The following is a 15,652-nucleotide window of genomic DNA, read 5'->3' on the forward strand; positions in this document are numbered from 1 at the left end:
CAGAAGAGGGAATATTAGGCAAGATAAAGCAGAGGATCTGGATGACAATGGACAGGTGCTCAGCACCCCAGAGAGAAGTGGCAAAGAATCAACACAGGACAGAGAATTTGTGGTATCTGAGAACAAGAGGGTCTGTGTGCTGCCTCGGGAATGAAGCATCGCATCTGGGAAAGAGCAAGAACCAGTGGAAAGAACAGATATCTATCATGCATGGATAGCCAGGGCTGTGGACAGCATCCTCAGAGCGTCCCCTCTGCTGGTGGGACAGGGAGGAGCCAAGCAATTCCCAGGCTCACAATGGCTTACCAACAGCAGGAAAATCCACTAGACCCAATGTACTGTTAAAGACAGAAACAAAATGAAGTCATATATGTAATTTTTACACCTAACTTTTGTTGACTAAGATTTGTATCCAGCTAATTTTCAAAATAATCATCACTTTAAAATGTCATCATCCATTCTTATGGCATTTCAGGGTTTAGTAGTAGAGTTAAGAACATGGCATGTGACTGCTTGATTTCAAATCCCGGCTCTGCTACTTATTAGTGAGCAAGTCACTTATCTATTTCGTGCCTGAGTTTCCTAATGTAACAAAAATAGCACCTATCTTCAAAGGTTGCTGTAAGGATTAAACAAGTCTATATATGTACTACATAAGTGCTTGATAAATGAAACAAGAAATAAAATATGAAAATTGATGGCATCACAAAAGAAGAAAGTAAGCCACTCTGCTTAAGGGGGAAACAAATGCTGAATAAGCCATAATAAAGAGCAGGGGAGGGGAGGGCATGAGCCAGATTCCAACACCATGCCAGTCAAACCACATTTGTTTTCAAAAGATCACCCTCTCATATTACTGTTATGATATTATCAGACTGCGTCACCAGAATGAATCAGGAGTTCACCTTCAGCAAAACTCATTTTGAAAAATATTTATTTTTAGTATCTACATTTTGTAGTAAAACATTATGCAGTCTTGTAGAAATTAGAGAACTGTGAGAAAGTAAAAAGGTACAGAGATATAAAACATTTAAGCATATCACCAACCATAAATAACTACTGCTAACAATGTGCCCTTTAACGTATACACTTTAAAAAATCGTAACCTTTGTATATATATATCACTACACCCATTTCATAAAGAGACACACCTTGTTGTATTGCACTTCACAGATTTCATGCATTTTGCAAGTTGAAGGTTTGTAGTAACACTATATTAAGCAAGTTTATCAGTGTGATTTCTCCAACTGCAAGCACTTGCTTCATATCTGTGTCATATTTCAGTAACTCAGTCAATATTGCAAACTTTTCCATTGTTATTATGTCTGTTATAGGGATCTGTGATCAGTGATGTTTGTTCTTACCATTATAATTGTTTTGGGGCACCATGAGGATGCGCACTAAAAATGGCAAGCTTCATCAATAAATGTTGCGTGTGTTCCGACTGCTCCACCAACCGGCCATTCCTGCATCTCTCTCCTTCTCCTCGGATTTCCCTATTGCCTGAGACACAACACTATTGAAATGAGACCTATTACTAACCCTACAATGCCCTCCAAGAGTTCAAGAGAAAGGAAGAGTCTCACATTTTCCACTTTAAATCAAAAGCTAGAAATGATTAAGCCAATGAGACAGGCATGTCGAAAGTCAGGATAGGCTGAACACTAGGCCTTTTGCACCAAACATTTTGCCAAGTTATGAATGCAAAGAAAAAGTTATTGAAGAAAATTAATAGTGCTACTTCAGGGAATATACAAATAATAAGAAAGCAAAACAGCCTACTACTGAGATGGGGAAAGTTTGAGTGGTTTGGACAGAAGATTAAACCAGTCACAACATTCCCTTTAGCCAAAGCCTAATCCAGAGCAAAGCCCCAATTCACTTCAATTCTATGAAGACTGGGAGAGGTGAGGATTGCAGAAAAAGGGTTTGGGAGGTTGGTTCATTAGATTTTTAAAAGAAGCCATCTCCATAACATAAATTTGCAAGGTGAAGCAGCAAGTGCTAATGGAGAAGCTGCAGCAAGTTATCTATCAGATCTGGCTAAGATCATTGATGAAGGTATCTACACAAAACAAAAGATTTTCATTGTAGAAGAAACAGCCTCATATTGGAAGAAGATGCCATCTAGGAGTTTCATAGCTAGAGAGAAGTCAATGATGGTCTTCAAAGCTTTGAAGGGTGGGCTGACTCTCTTGCTAGGAGCTAATGCAGCTGGTGAATTTAAATTGAAGCCAATGATTATTTATCATTCTAAGAATCCTAAGGCCCTGAGAACTATGCTAAATCTACTCTTGCTGTGCTCCATAAATGGAAAAGCAAAGTCTGGGTGACAGCACACCTATTTACAGCATGGTTTACTGAATATTTGAGCCCACTGTTGCAACTAACTTCTCAGAAACAAAAAAAAAAGATTCCTTTCTAAATAGTTCTGCTCATGACAATGCATCTGGTCACCCAAGAATGCTGATGCAGATGTGCAAGGAGACTGATATTTTCATGACACAGCATCCATTCTGCAGTCCATGGATCAAGAAGTAAATCTGACTTTCAGGTCTCACTATTTAAGAAATACATTTCATAAAACTATAGTAGCCATAGACAGTGATTCTTCTGATGGAACTGGGCAAACTAAACAGAAAACTTTCTGGAAAGGATTCACCATTCTAGATGCTATAAAAACATTCATTATTCATGGAAAAACATCAAAATATCAACATTAACAGGAATGTTGAAGTTGATTCCAACTTCATGAATGCCCTTGAGGGGTTCAAGACTTCAGTGGAGGAAGTAATTGCTGATGTGGTGGAAATAGCAAAAGAGGGAGAATTGAAGGTGGAGCCTGAAGATGTTACTGAACTGCTGCAATCTCATGATTCAACTTGAACAAATAAGGAGTTGCTTCTTGTGGATCAGCAAAGAAAGTGGTTTCTTCAGATGGAATCTACTCCTGGTGAAGATACTGTGCACATTGTTGAAATGAAAATAAAAGATTTTGAGTATTCCAAAAACTTAGAGGATACAATCCCATCAAAAAGTGGGTGGAGGATACCAACAGACACTTCTCAAAAGAAGACATTTATGCAGCCAAAAGACGACATTTATGCAGCCAAAAGACGCATGAAAAAAGGCTCATCATCACTGGCCATCAGAGAAATGCAAATCAAAACCACAATGAGATACCATCTCACACCAGTTAGAATGGCAATCATTAAAAAGTCAGGAAACAACAGGTGCTGGAGAGGATGTGGAGAAATAGGAACACTTTTACACTGTTGGTGGGACTGTAAACTAGTTCAACCATTGTGGAAGTCAGTGTGGCAATTCCTCAGGGATCTAGAACTAGAAATACCATTTGACCCATCAATCCCATTACTGGGTATATACCCAAAGGACTATAAATCATGCTGCTATAAAGACACATGCACACATATGTTTATTGCGGCACTATTCACAATAGCAAAGACTTGGAACCAACCCAAATGTCCAACAACAATAGACTGGATTAAGAAAATGTGGCACATATACACCATGGAATACTATGCAGCCATAAAAAAGGATGAGTTCATGTCCTTTGTAGGGACATTGATGAAGCTGGAAACCATCATTCTCAGCAAACTATCGCAAGGGCAAAAAACCAAACACCGCATGTTCTCACTCATAGGTGGGAACTGAATGATGAGAACACATGGACACAGGAAGGGGAACATCACACACCGGGGCCTGTTGTGGGGTGGGGGGATGGGGGAGGGAAAGCATTAGGAGATATACCTAATGCTAAATGACGAGTTAATGGGTGCAGCACACCAACATGGTGCATGTATACATATGTAACAAACCTGCACATTGTGCACACGTACCATGAAACTTACAGTATAATAAAAAAAAGAAAAAAATCTTAGAGGATAAAGCAGTAGCAGTTTATGAGAATTGACTCCAATTTTGAAGAAATTCTGCTGTGGGTGAAATGCTGTCAATCAGCCTTGCATGCTACAGAGAAATCTTTTATGAAAGGAAAATCAATTAATGAGGCAAACTTCATTGTTGCCTCAATTTATGAAATTGCCACCCAGCCCAACCTTCAGCAGCCACCACCCTGATTGGTCAGCAGCCAACAATCTTCCACCAGCAAAAAGATCACAACTTGCTAAAGACTCAGATGCTCATTAGTATTTTTAGCAATAAAGCATTTTTAAATTAAGGCATAAACATTGGTTGTTAGACATAATGCTGTTGCACACTTAATAGACTACAGTACAGTGTAAACATAACTTTTATATGCATTGGACAATCAAAAAATTCATGTGGCTAACTTTATTGCTACATTCATTTTATTGAGGTGGTCTGGTACTGAAATTGCAATAGCTCCAACTCGTGCCTGTATATATATATATATATATATATATATATATATATATATATATATACACAGTAGTATACATACAGTGTATACTACTCTTTTCCAGTTGACTAAAGTTTATAAAATAATTTTCATATTTTATGCATAACTGTTTGACTCATTTTTTAAGTTCAAACAGTACGAATTTTATCTCACTAACAATAAATAATGGTACTTTTCAGACCTTGCCATTTCACAATCAGTGGATAAATAGTTATTATCTAAAAGCATGTTTTAAGTGTTCTTATTGCAATCTCTAAGAAAGTACTGTATGTTCTTCCTCTTATATTCAACTTACTTTATTGAATATCTCCCAAAAGTCACAAAACTCCAATCATGTTTAATACTGCCTAAGATAGTGTAAGTCTGCCACCTGCTGGCTACCTGTAAACTTGCACAATTTTTACCACTTAGAAACAAATTTTAATTTCAATTTACAAAACAAGTTGAATTGCACTAATGCTGCCTTGTGAGGTTAAAAATCATTAGTGATATTTTTGTGGTCATTTTGGTTTCTAATTTCCTTATAAATTTTTTGATACAGTTAAATGATGGGTCTATATTTTAAACAAGTTTTGAGAAACAGATTTAAACCTCAAATTATGTAACTCTAAAGCGATCATAAAATTTTAAACAAGGTTTAAATATAAATATTCTTATAATTTTTCTTGCATAGTAATATAGCGACATAGCCAAATTTATTTATTTTTTCTTGTATAAATTTAAAAAGTACAAGTGCAATTTTGTTACCAAGATATATTGCTTAGGAATGAAGTCTGGGCTTTTAGTGTGTCAAACTCCCAAATAACGCACATTGTACCCATTAAGTGATTCCCCATCACCCACCCCAGTCCCACCCTCCACCTTTCCAAGTCTCTAGTGACTACTATTCCACACTCTATGTCCATGTGTACTCATTATTTAGTGCCCACTCATAAATGAGAACATACTGTATTTGACTTTCTGCTTTTGTGTTGTTTCACTTAAGATAATGGCCAACACTTTCTCATCCATGTTGCTATAAAAGACATGATGTCATTCTTTTTTATGGCTACATAGTATTTCCTTGTGTATATATCCCACATTTTCTTTATTCAATCATCTGTTGATGGACACTTAACAACCTCGCCAAATTATTTTTTTGTTTGAGATGGGGGCTCCGTCACCCAGGTTGGTGAGTGCAGCGGCACGATCTCAGCTCACTGCAACCTCCGCCTCCCCAGCTAGAGCAATCTTCCTGCCTTAGCCTCCTGAGTAGCTGGAACTACAGGTGTGTGCCACCATGCCTCACAAATTTTTTGTATTTTTTATAGAAACAGGGTTTCACCATGTTGGCCAGGTTGGTCTTGAACTCCTGGGCTCAAACCATCCACCCACCTGGGCCTCCCAAAGTGCTGGGATTACAAGCACAAGCCACCACAACCAACCTCAAATTGATTGTTTCAAAAAAAAATGTATAAATTTAAGGTATACAACATGATATTTTGATAGACATATGCATAGTGAATTTATGACTACAACCAAGCTAATTAACATAACCATGTCTTCAGATAGTTACCTTTTGTGGTGTGTAGTGAGAATACTACAGGTTTACTCTCTTAGCAAATTTCAAGGATACAAAAGAGTATTATCAATTATAGTCTCCATGTTTTATATGTAATCACCTTTCATGACTGAAACTTTGTACACTTTGACCAATATCTCCCCATTTTCCCCACTCCTCCACCCCTGGTACTCACCATTCTACTCTCTGCTTCTGTGAATTTTTCTTCAATTCTACATAAATATGAAAATATCGGTATTTTTCTTTCTGTGTCTAGCTTATTTCACATAGCATAATGTCCTCCAGATTCACTCTTCTTGTTGCAAGTGGCAGGATTTCCTACTTTTTAAGGCTGAATGATATTCTATTGCATGAATAAACACACCACAATTTCTTCATACATTCACCTATTGGCAGACAGGTTGTAGCCCTGTCTTGGCTATTGTGAATAATGCTACAATTGATAGCATTATTAAAGATTATTTTTGATGTTTTAATCTCTTTGAGATACTGAAAAAATTGATTATTTTCAAAACATTAAATCAAACTTGAAGAAATACTGCCCCACCATGCAAATACAAATTATATTCCCTCCAGGAATATTTGCTACCAGTTTCTATATGCTATGCTCAACTTCCCAGAGTGGCAATCATTATAACCTATGTCAACATTTTGATCCTTGTGCTTATCACTCTCTATGTAGCATGCTTTCATTTTTTTCACATAATCATTATCATCTTTATTTTTCATGGATACTTTGAGTTTTTCCTGATTTAATTAATCATCCCCTTTTTACTTAAGTTCTCGCTGTTTCCAATTTTACTTGACTCGAAACCATATTGTAATTAATATCTTCATAAATAGAAACTTTGTTTACAAATAATAGTCTTTTATATCAGCGGTTGAAGGTAGTGTTCAAGATGAATATTTGGGGCATTTAAAGTTCATATTAAGTGTATTTAAATTCCCGAGCAAAGCTATGTATAATGTTGATTTTTATTGTGATTCCAATTGTTTCCCAATGGACAAATATTCACTGGATATACATTTGTGTGAATCACTGACAAGTGTAAGGAATGAGACACAATTGTCTGACTTCTTGCACTGGATAATACTATTTGCTTGTGGAAATGAGATGTAGATAAACACTTAATGCAAAGCAGAAATGGATTATTGCAAGAATAGAGCTCAAAGACAAAGATGGCTTTCAGAAGAAATATTCAAGGAAGGCTTTATTAATACAAATTAAATTTAAATGAAAATTTGAGTTTCATTTTTTCTTTCTCCATTTCTACATATTAATAAAATGAATTGATCAATAGGAGAAACAGATGAGGTAGTATTGCTACACAGTGAGGTGTCATTACCTGAAAATTGCTGCCTAGATTCCTACTTACTAAAAAAAAGAAATGAAACAATTACAACACAATGTGGTGGAAAGAATACTAGTAGTGCTGATTTTCTGAAGATCTGAATGTTTTCCTGGCTTCACTTATTCTTTGCAAGATCAGAGCCAAGGCAATTCAACCTCCACATTACACATCTTTACCTCAGTTCATGATATATTAATGAAGACCACACACACACGTGCGCACACACACACACGCGTGCACACACACACACACACACGGTGTGGCTTTCAAGTTTTTTAAGTAACGGAAGAAATTTTTTGAAGATGCACAACACATAAAGCAGCTCAACTTTCAGCTATTGTGTTAAATGATGTGGGGGGAGTCTGTGAAGAAGCCCTGCCAGATTACCCCAACCCCTACCTCCACTCTTCCTTCATCTCTCAGAAACTTGACATTAGAAAGAAAAAAGCAGTTCCTGACATACAAGAACCAACCTGACTAAACTAGGCCATGGTGTTTTTAGAAGCTTTCCTGGTGCTCACACATAGGCAGTGTTTTTGTCATGTAGGTTATAAACAATCTCACAGAACACGAACAAGGTCACACTGCAACCATGATGATGTGTGACAAAACAAGGCCACTTCATAATTTTGTCGAACCAAAGAGAGAAACAAGTCCACTGGGCAAACAACAAAATACCCAATAACTTTCTCTCCAGGGTAATATGAGTGTATTGATTGTATTCCTTCTTTACTGTAATTTGCTATATAGTAAAACACAATGAGTAATCAACTCAATGTGTTCCTAGTGGGTTTTGATGGCATGAAGAAATACAATTAATTGTGCATGTTAATCTTGTATCCTGCAAACTTGCTAACCTTATGAATTTATTTTCCTGGGGTTGTTTGGTAGGTTTTTGTTTTTGTTTTCTCAGCTCCCACAGGACTTTCTATATAGACTTATCTTAACCTTTTATCAAGATAAGAAAGTTCTCTTTTGTTTTTAGTTTCAAGAGGGTTTTAATTAGGAGTGGTTGTTGGGATTTTATGTGCTTTTCTTGAATCTATTTAGATGCTCATAAACTTTTCATTATTAGTTTGTTACTAAGAAAATTATATTGATTGATTTTTGAGTGTTAAACCTTGCATTCTGAAAGTATACCCCATTTAGTTATGCTATATAATCCTTCTACTGTATTGTTGGATTTTATTTGTTAAAATTTTGTTAAATATTTTTGCATCTCTATTAAGGAGGGGTATTAGTCTGTTGGGGTTTTCTCTGTAATATCCTCACCAAGTTTTGGTATTAGATAATGTTTGCTTTATAGAATGAGTTGGGAAACATTCCATCCTCTTCTATTTTTTTCTTTCTTGAATATTTTATATTCTTTCTTGTGTTGTTATCTACAAGAAATTGCCATCATCCTTATTTTTATTTCTTTGTATGTAACTTGAAATTTGGAAGGACTGTAGATTTTTCTCTTTATCACTGACTTTTATTAAATTTGTCCCATGACCTCTCTGCTCTAATCTCTGTCTGCTCTCCTCCTTGCTCACTATTATCTAGCCACATTGGCTTTTTGCTCCTTTTTTACTATTTCAAGTATACTCTGACCTCAGAACCTGGTACAACCTTGTACTGACTGTTTCCTTTGCCCAGAAAAATCTGTTTTTTTTTTAAAAAATCTTTATGCAGCTCTTCACCTCCTTCAAATGTTCACTCGACTATCATGTCTCAGTGATGCTCACTGTGATTCTCCTGCTTGAAATTACAAACCCCCTAGCACTTTCAAACCATCTTTCTTATCATGCAATATAATTTCCCATAACACTCACCCTTTCTAACTTTCCATATGCATTTTTATGCTTATTTTCTGTCTCCTCAGCTGGAATGTAAATCATAGGAGGGCAGCAAACTTTATCAATTTTTTTCACCGTTATATATTCAGTACTTAGAATGAAACCTAGAACAGTGCCTAGAATACTCTATTTTTAGAAAATATTTGTTGAAAGAATTAATTATTCAACAAGGGAAGATAATTAAAATGCTGCTTTTAAAACAGTTTTTTAATCAATAATTTTTTTGATTGAGATCTACTTCTTACTATGAGATCCTTGATTTTAACTTTTTCTTCCTAACAGTTAGTAGGCCCTTAATAAATATTTGTTGAATTATTTAATAATAAATTCTACCTTTTGTACTTAACGGAGGGCCACATGTTATCATGATGCTTCAGTTTACAAATTTCATGAATCTAAATTTACTAGCAATTGTAAATTTACTAGCAACTAATTGCTAGAATGTTTACCATTAACAATGTTGTATGTATTAATTATAGTGTGGATTGAAAAGTTCTTTTGTCATTTAACATTCATTTTGGAAAATCTTAGAACTGGTGAAGTGTAATTTTAAAAATATTTATACTAGATTAAGAAGACCTAAATTCGCGTCCCAGTTTTTCCACTTTCTAGACCTATAGTCACAGGAAAATTTCTTAAACTTTCTGACTCCCCATTTTCTTATCCTTAAAATGAGGCCAATGAATTATAAGTTCTCCAAGTCCCTTCCAGCTCTAATATTCTGGGAATCTACTGCAATAAATTACCTGTCCAAACTCAGTGTTATAAGCATAGTGTTTTGCAGCTAGACAAGATCAGTACCATGATAACAAATGTCCATAATAATGACCTGAAGGCATTCTGAGATCCCAGATTGACCCCTGAATCATCCTAAATGTTCTAAGGTTAGCTTCCAATCTGTCCTAACCAAGAAATTGAAAACAGATTTTTAAAGCCCACACATGAGTTTTAACAAAGAAACACGAGATATCTCTTTTTTTCTCTTTGTTCCAGAACTATGCACTTGGTGATTATTAGCCCATGTTGGCCTTTTGAAGAATAAATCTCTACTCAGGCTTTGTTTGCAATGACTTAGTAATTACTGTATTAACAATAGTATTTCTGTAACTCTAGTTATCCATAGTTCTTGTAATTACTGCTTACATGTAAAAACTATAACACTGGGAGATTTTCTTGTCATCTGAAATACTTACTGCCCATCACATCAGGAGTTTACTGTGTCATTACCTCCAAATGTTTGCTATTTGATTTACATTCTTGTTGTAGGCAGGGTATAGACTACACAGGGCTTTGATAGGAAAAAAAACAATTCTCTGTGTAAGTATAGAGAAAAGGATACCTCACATCCTTCAGACCCCACAACAAACTTCCAAGTTTATACACACACACACACGGACACACACAAACACACACACACAGACTTAGGGGTGGAAACTTTTTATTTTGCCATGCACAATTTTACAAAGCAACTATCTTTTGTAGCCATCATTTCATAAAATATATAGTAACAGCAAAATTTAGGAAAGACATAATATAAGAATAAAAAGCAACCCTTTACATTTAATAAATATTTAATAAATATAAACAGTTCACTACATTGGCTTTCTTGTTTTTTTTTTTTGGTTGTTGTTGTTTTTTTAAAGAGTCTGTGCTCTGTAACTCTCCCTGGGTCTCTGAACCACATAAGGCAGGGATGTGTGAATCCTTTCATGATCATGAGGTGTTGGTGACACGTGAATTTTCCACAAGTTGACGAGGAAAAATCGTCAAACTGACAGAATTCAAAGTGGTCATCTAAGAACTTGGGACACCTGAGGAGAGAATGTCTCTAGAAGAAAAGAAATGCAGCATTCTGTCATTCTGTAGACTTATTCTTTAGAGATCTGATTTGGTTGACTGCAACAACACCAACTCCATAAACATACAGCCTATGTGAACAGTGACTACGTATCTTTGTTTGTGCTGCTATAACAAAATATCTGAGAAGAGTTAATTTATAAAAAATAGAAATTTGTTTCTCACAGTTCTGGATACTGGGAAGTCCAAGATCAAGGCACTGGCAGGATTGGTGCCTGGTAAGAGCTGCTCTCTGCTTCTGAGATGGCACCTTGTTGCTGCATCCTCTGGAGGTGACAAATGTGTCCTCACTTTTGTGAGGGGAAGGGACAAAGGTCGCAACCCAATTTCTTCAAGTTCTTTTATAAGGACTTTAATCCCATCCTGGAGGGCTGCACACTCCTGACCTAATCACCTCCTAAAGACTCCACGTCGTAATACAATCACATTTGCAATTAAGTTTCATCCCATGACTTCTGGAGGTCATTCAAACCATAGCACTATATCTTCTCTGTCTTTTCTCCTTTCCTCCATGGACTCTTCATTGTCTCCCTTTTCTTTATCCTCTTCAAATAGGAATTATGAAAGATGAGAGACAGAGAAAGGAAAGAGGATGGTGATATAAGAATGTATTCATCAATGCAATGTGTCAGGGGACACAGGGCTGCTATGGACGTTCTCCACCACTATTATCAAGCTATATGCTGTATTTTGCTTCTTCATCAATTCCAAAGGGACTGAAGAAAAAGTAAATAAATATAAATAAATAAATAAAATTTACCATTTGATATAACTGCAACATAGTATATAGGAATGAGTGATTGATCTGGAGGAAAGAGTATGGTTTTTGTTTCAGATTAAGTGGCAAAGGCTTCTGAACAACCAATGGATCAAAGAAGAAATCAAAAGGAAACTTTTTTTAAAAAAGCTTGACATAAACAAAAATGGAAACACAACATACCAAAACTTATGGGATACAGCAAAAATAGGTCTAATGAGGAAGTTTATATCAATAAATGCCTACATTAAGAAAAAAACTCAAATAGATAATGTAAATTTACACTTCAAGGAAACATAAAAAAACACACTAAGACCAAAGAAGAAAGGAAATAATAAAGATCAAAGCATAAATAAATGAAGTAGAGAATAGAAAAATAATAGAAAAAATCAATAAAACCAAGTATTTATTTTTGAAAAGGTAAACAAAATTGATAAACCTTTAGCTAGACTAACTAAAGAGAAAAGACAGAAGATTAAAATAATTAAAATTATCCATGAAAGAAGAGACATCACAAATGATACTAAAGAAATAGAAAGGATCATAAAAGACTACTATGAACAATTATTTGCCAAAAATTGGGTAACCTATAAGAAGTGATAAACTCCTAGACACATACAACCTATTGAGAATGAATCATGAAGAAATAGGAAATCTGAACAGACCAATAACAATGGTTATGAAAACCCTAAGAACTCTACCAAAAAACTGTTAGAAATAATCAATTGCATCTCTGTACATTAGCAACAAAGTATTCAAAAAATGAATTATTAAAACAATCTAATTCACAATTGCATGAAAAAATTAAAAAGCAATAAATTCAACCATGGTGATGAAAGATCTGTACACTGAAAATGATACTAAAATATAAATTAAAGAAATTGAAGAAGACACAAATAAATCCAAAGATATCCTGTATTCATGGATTAGAGTAATTAATGTTAAAATGTCTACACTACCCAATTGTTCTATAGATTCAATACAATCTCTATTAAAATTTCAGTGACATTTTTCATGGATAGAGAAAAAAAATCCTAAAATTCATATGAATCCACAAAAGACGCTTAGCCAAATCAATCTTAAACAAGAAAAAGAAAGCTAGAGACATTGCATCGCCTGATTTCAAAATATACTACAAACCTGCAGGAATCAAAACAGCATGGGACTGGATAAAATCAGACATACAGACCAATGGAGAAGAATAGAGAGCCCAGAAATAAATCCGCTTATTTTTTGTCCATTGATCTTCCACGAATCTGTCAAGAGCACACAATGGGGGAAAAACAGTCTCTTCAATAAATGGTGTTGGGAAAACTGTGTATCTACATGCAAAATAATAAAACTGGACCCTTACCTCATACCATATAGAAAACTAACTCAAAATAAAGACTTAAATAACTGTAAAACTACTAGAGGAAAACACAAGGAAAAAGCTTTTTGACACTGGTTTGGGAAATTATTTTTAAAGTGTAAACCCACAAGCACAGGCAATAAAAGCAAAAATAGACAAATGAAATTGCACCAATCTAAAAATTTTCTGCACAGTAAAGGAAACAATTGAGTGAAAAGAAAACCTACAAAACAGGAGAAAATATTTACAAATGATACATCTGTTAAGGAGACAATATTCAAAGTATATAATCAATTCAAACAAATTGATAGCAAGAATACAAATAACCCAATTTAAAAATGGATAAAGGATGTAAATAGACATTCACCAAATAAGACAAAAAAAAGGCCAAGAGGTATATTAAAAAGTGCTCAAAATCACTAATAATCAAAGAAATGCAAATTAAAATCACAATGAAATATCACTTCACACCTGTTGGAATGGCTATTATTAAAAAGATAAAAGAGAGCATATGTTGGGGAAGGTGTAGGAAAAAGGAAACCTTGTACACTGTTGGTGGGAATGTAAATTGCTACAGTAATTATGGAAAACACTATGAAGGTTCCTCAAAGAATTAAAAATAGAACTACCATGTAATCGAGCAATCTCACTTCTGGGTATATATCCAAACGAAAGGAAATCAGTATGTTGAAGAGATATCTGCACTCCTATCTTCATTGCAGTATTGTTCACAACGAACACACAAACACACACACACATATATGAATATTACTCAGCCTTATTAAAAAAGGAAATCCTGTCATCTGTCATTTGGGGCAACATAGATGAACCTGGATAATGTTATACTAAGTGAAATAAGCCAGACATGGAAAGAAAAATACTGATGATCTCACGTATGTGGAATCTTAAAAAGTCAAACTCATAGATGGAAAGAGTAGAATGGTAGTTTCCAGGGGCTGGGGGATGGCGATAGGGAAAGAGGAGATGGGGGCACAGAGTACAATTTCAGTTATGCAGGATAAACAAATTCTGGGGATCTAATATATAGCAGAGGGATTACAGTTCATACTACTGTATTATATACTTGAAATTTGCTAAGATAGTAGATGTTAAATCTTCTCACCAGAAAAAAAAAGGTAACCATAAGGTGATAGATATGTTTTTTAGCTTAATTGTGGTAATCATTTCACAATGTATATGTATATCAAAATATCATGGGATATGCCTTAAATATATACAATTTTTACTTGCCAATTATAACTTTAATAAACAGGAAAGAAATAAAAAAGCTCGAGGTGGTCCCACTTCTCAAAATGGGAGAATTAATGTAGAAAGGTGTCTAATTCAGGAAGAAGGGGAAAGAGAACACTGTGGAAACAATCAAAGATAATTCCTTGGAATGACACTATCACTCTTGGATGTAGGGATAATAAATAACAAACTTAGGCTCAAGCTTCATTCATCTGGGTGACTCATTAAGATTCAAACTCTAAATTGGTAAGTCAAACATAGGAACCAAGGTTCTTCATGTCTGTAATGCCTGTGTTCATCCACAGTCCACAGTGTGCAGAACAAGGTCTCAGAAGACAATGGACACTGGGATCAATGGCCAGAGGACTAGTCTCAACTGACTGGATTGATAACAGATCTAAAATCTGTAGGCTCCAGGAGCTTCTTTTCGTGGCTGGTGAAAAGCTCAAAAACTGAAGACTTGGCATTGACACCCAACTGTTCTAGAGATTTTTGTCCCCTCTTTACTTTTATTATGTGAAATATTTTTTTCTATCACCCTAACTCCCGCAGCAATGGCTCTTCTTGTATACCTCCTGCCACCTGGGAGTAGACATTAAACAAAGTTGTATTGTGGAATCCTGCAGAAACAGATCCAGTTTATGACTTCATTTAAGCTTGCCACAAGTTTAACTTCAGATTTCTACTTCCAGCTTTAATATTTCTCTTACTGTTTACATTAGGGCTTGATATGGTTTGGCTGTGTCTCCACCCAAATCTCATCTTGAATTGGGGCTTCCATAATTCCCACATGTTGTGGGAAGGACCTGGTGGGAGATAATTGAATCATGGGAGCACTTTCCCCCATAGTGTTCTTGTGGTAGTGAATAAGTCCTACGAGATCTAATGGTTTGATAAAGGGAAACCCCTTTTGCTTGGTTTGTTCTCTGTTGTCTGCTGTCATGTAAGACGTGCCTTTCACTTTCTGCCATGACTGTGAGGCCTCTCCAGCCATGTGGAACTGTGAGTCCATTAAACCTCTTTTTCTTTTTAAATTACCCAGGCTCAGGTATGTTTTTATTAGCAGCATAAAAACAGATTAATACAGCAAATTGGTACCAGTAGAGTGGGGTGCTGCTGTAAAGATACCTATTATACAGCAAATTATATATATAAGATTATATACAATATATGATTCAAAGTGATTTAAATGAAAAGTGAGATCCACTGTTTTGTGTAAAAGGAACAAGGATATCTTCAGACAAGTCTTGATCTAGATTAAACTGTAATAAACAGTAACAAGC

The sequence above is a fragment of the Hylobates moloch genome, unplaced genomic scaffold (assembly GCF_009828535.3).
Source record: "Hylobates moloch isolate HMO894 unplaced genomic scaffold, HMol_V3 SCAFFOLD_23, whole genome shotgun sequence".
NCBI lineage: Eukaryota > Metazoa > Chordata > Mammalia > Primates > Hylobatidae > Hylobates > Hylobates moloch.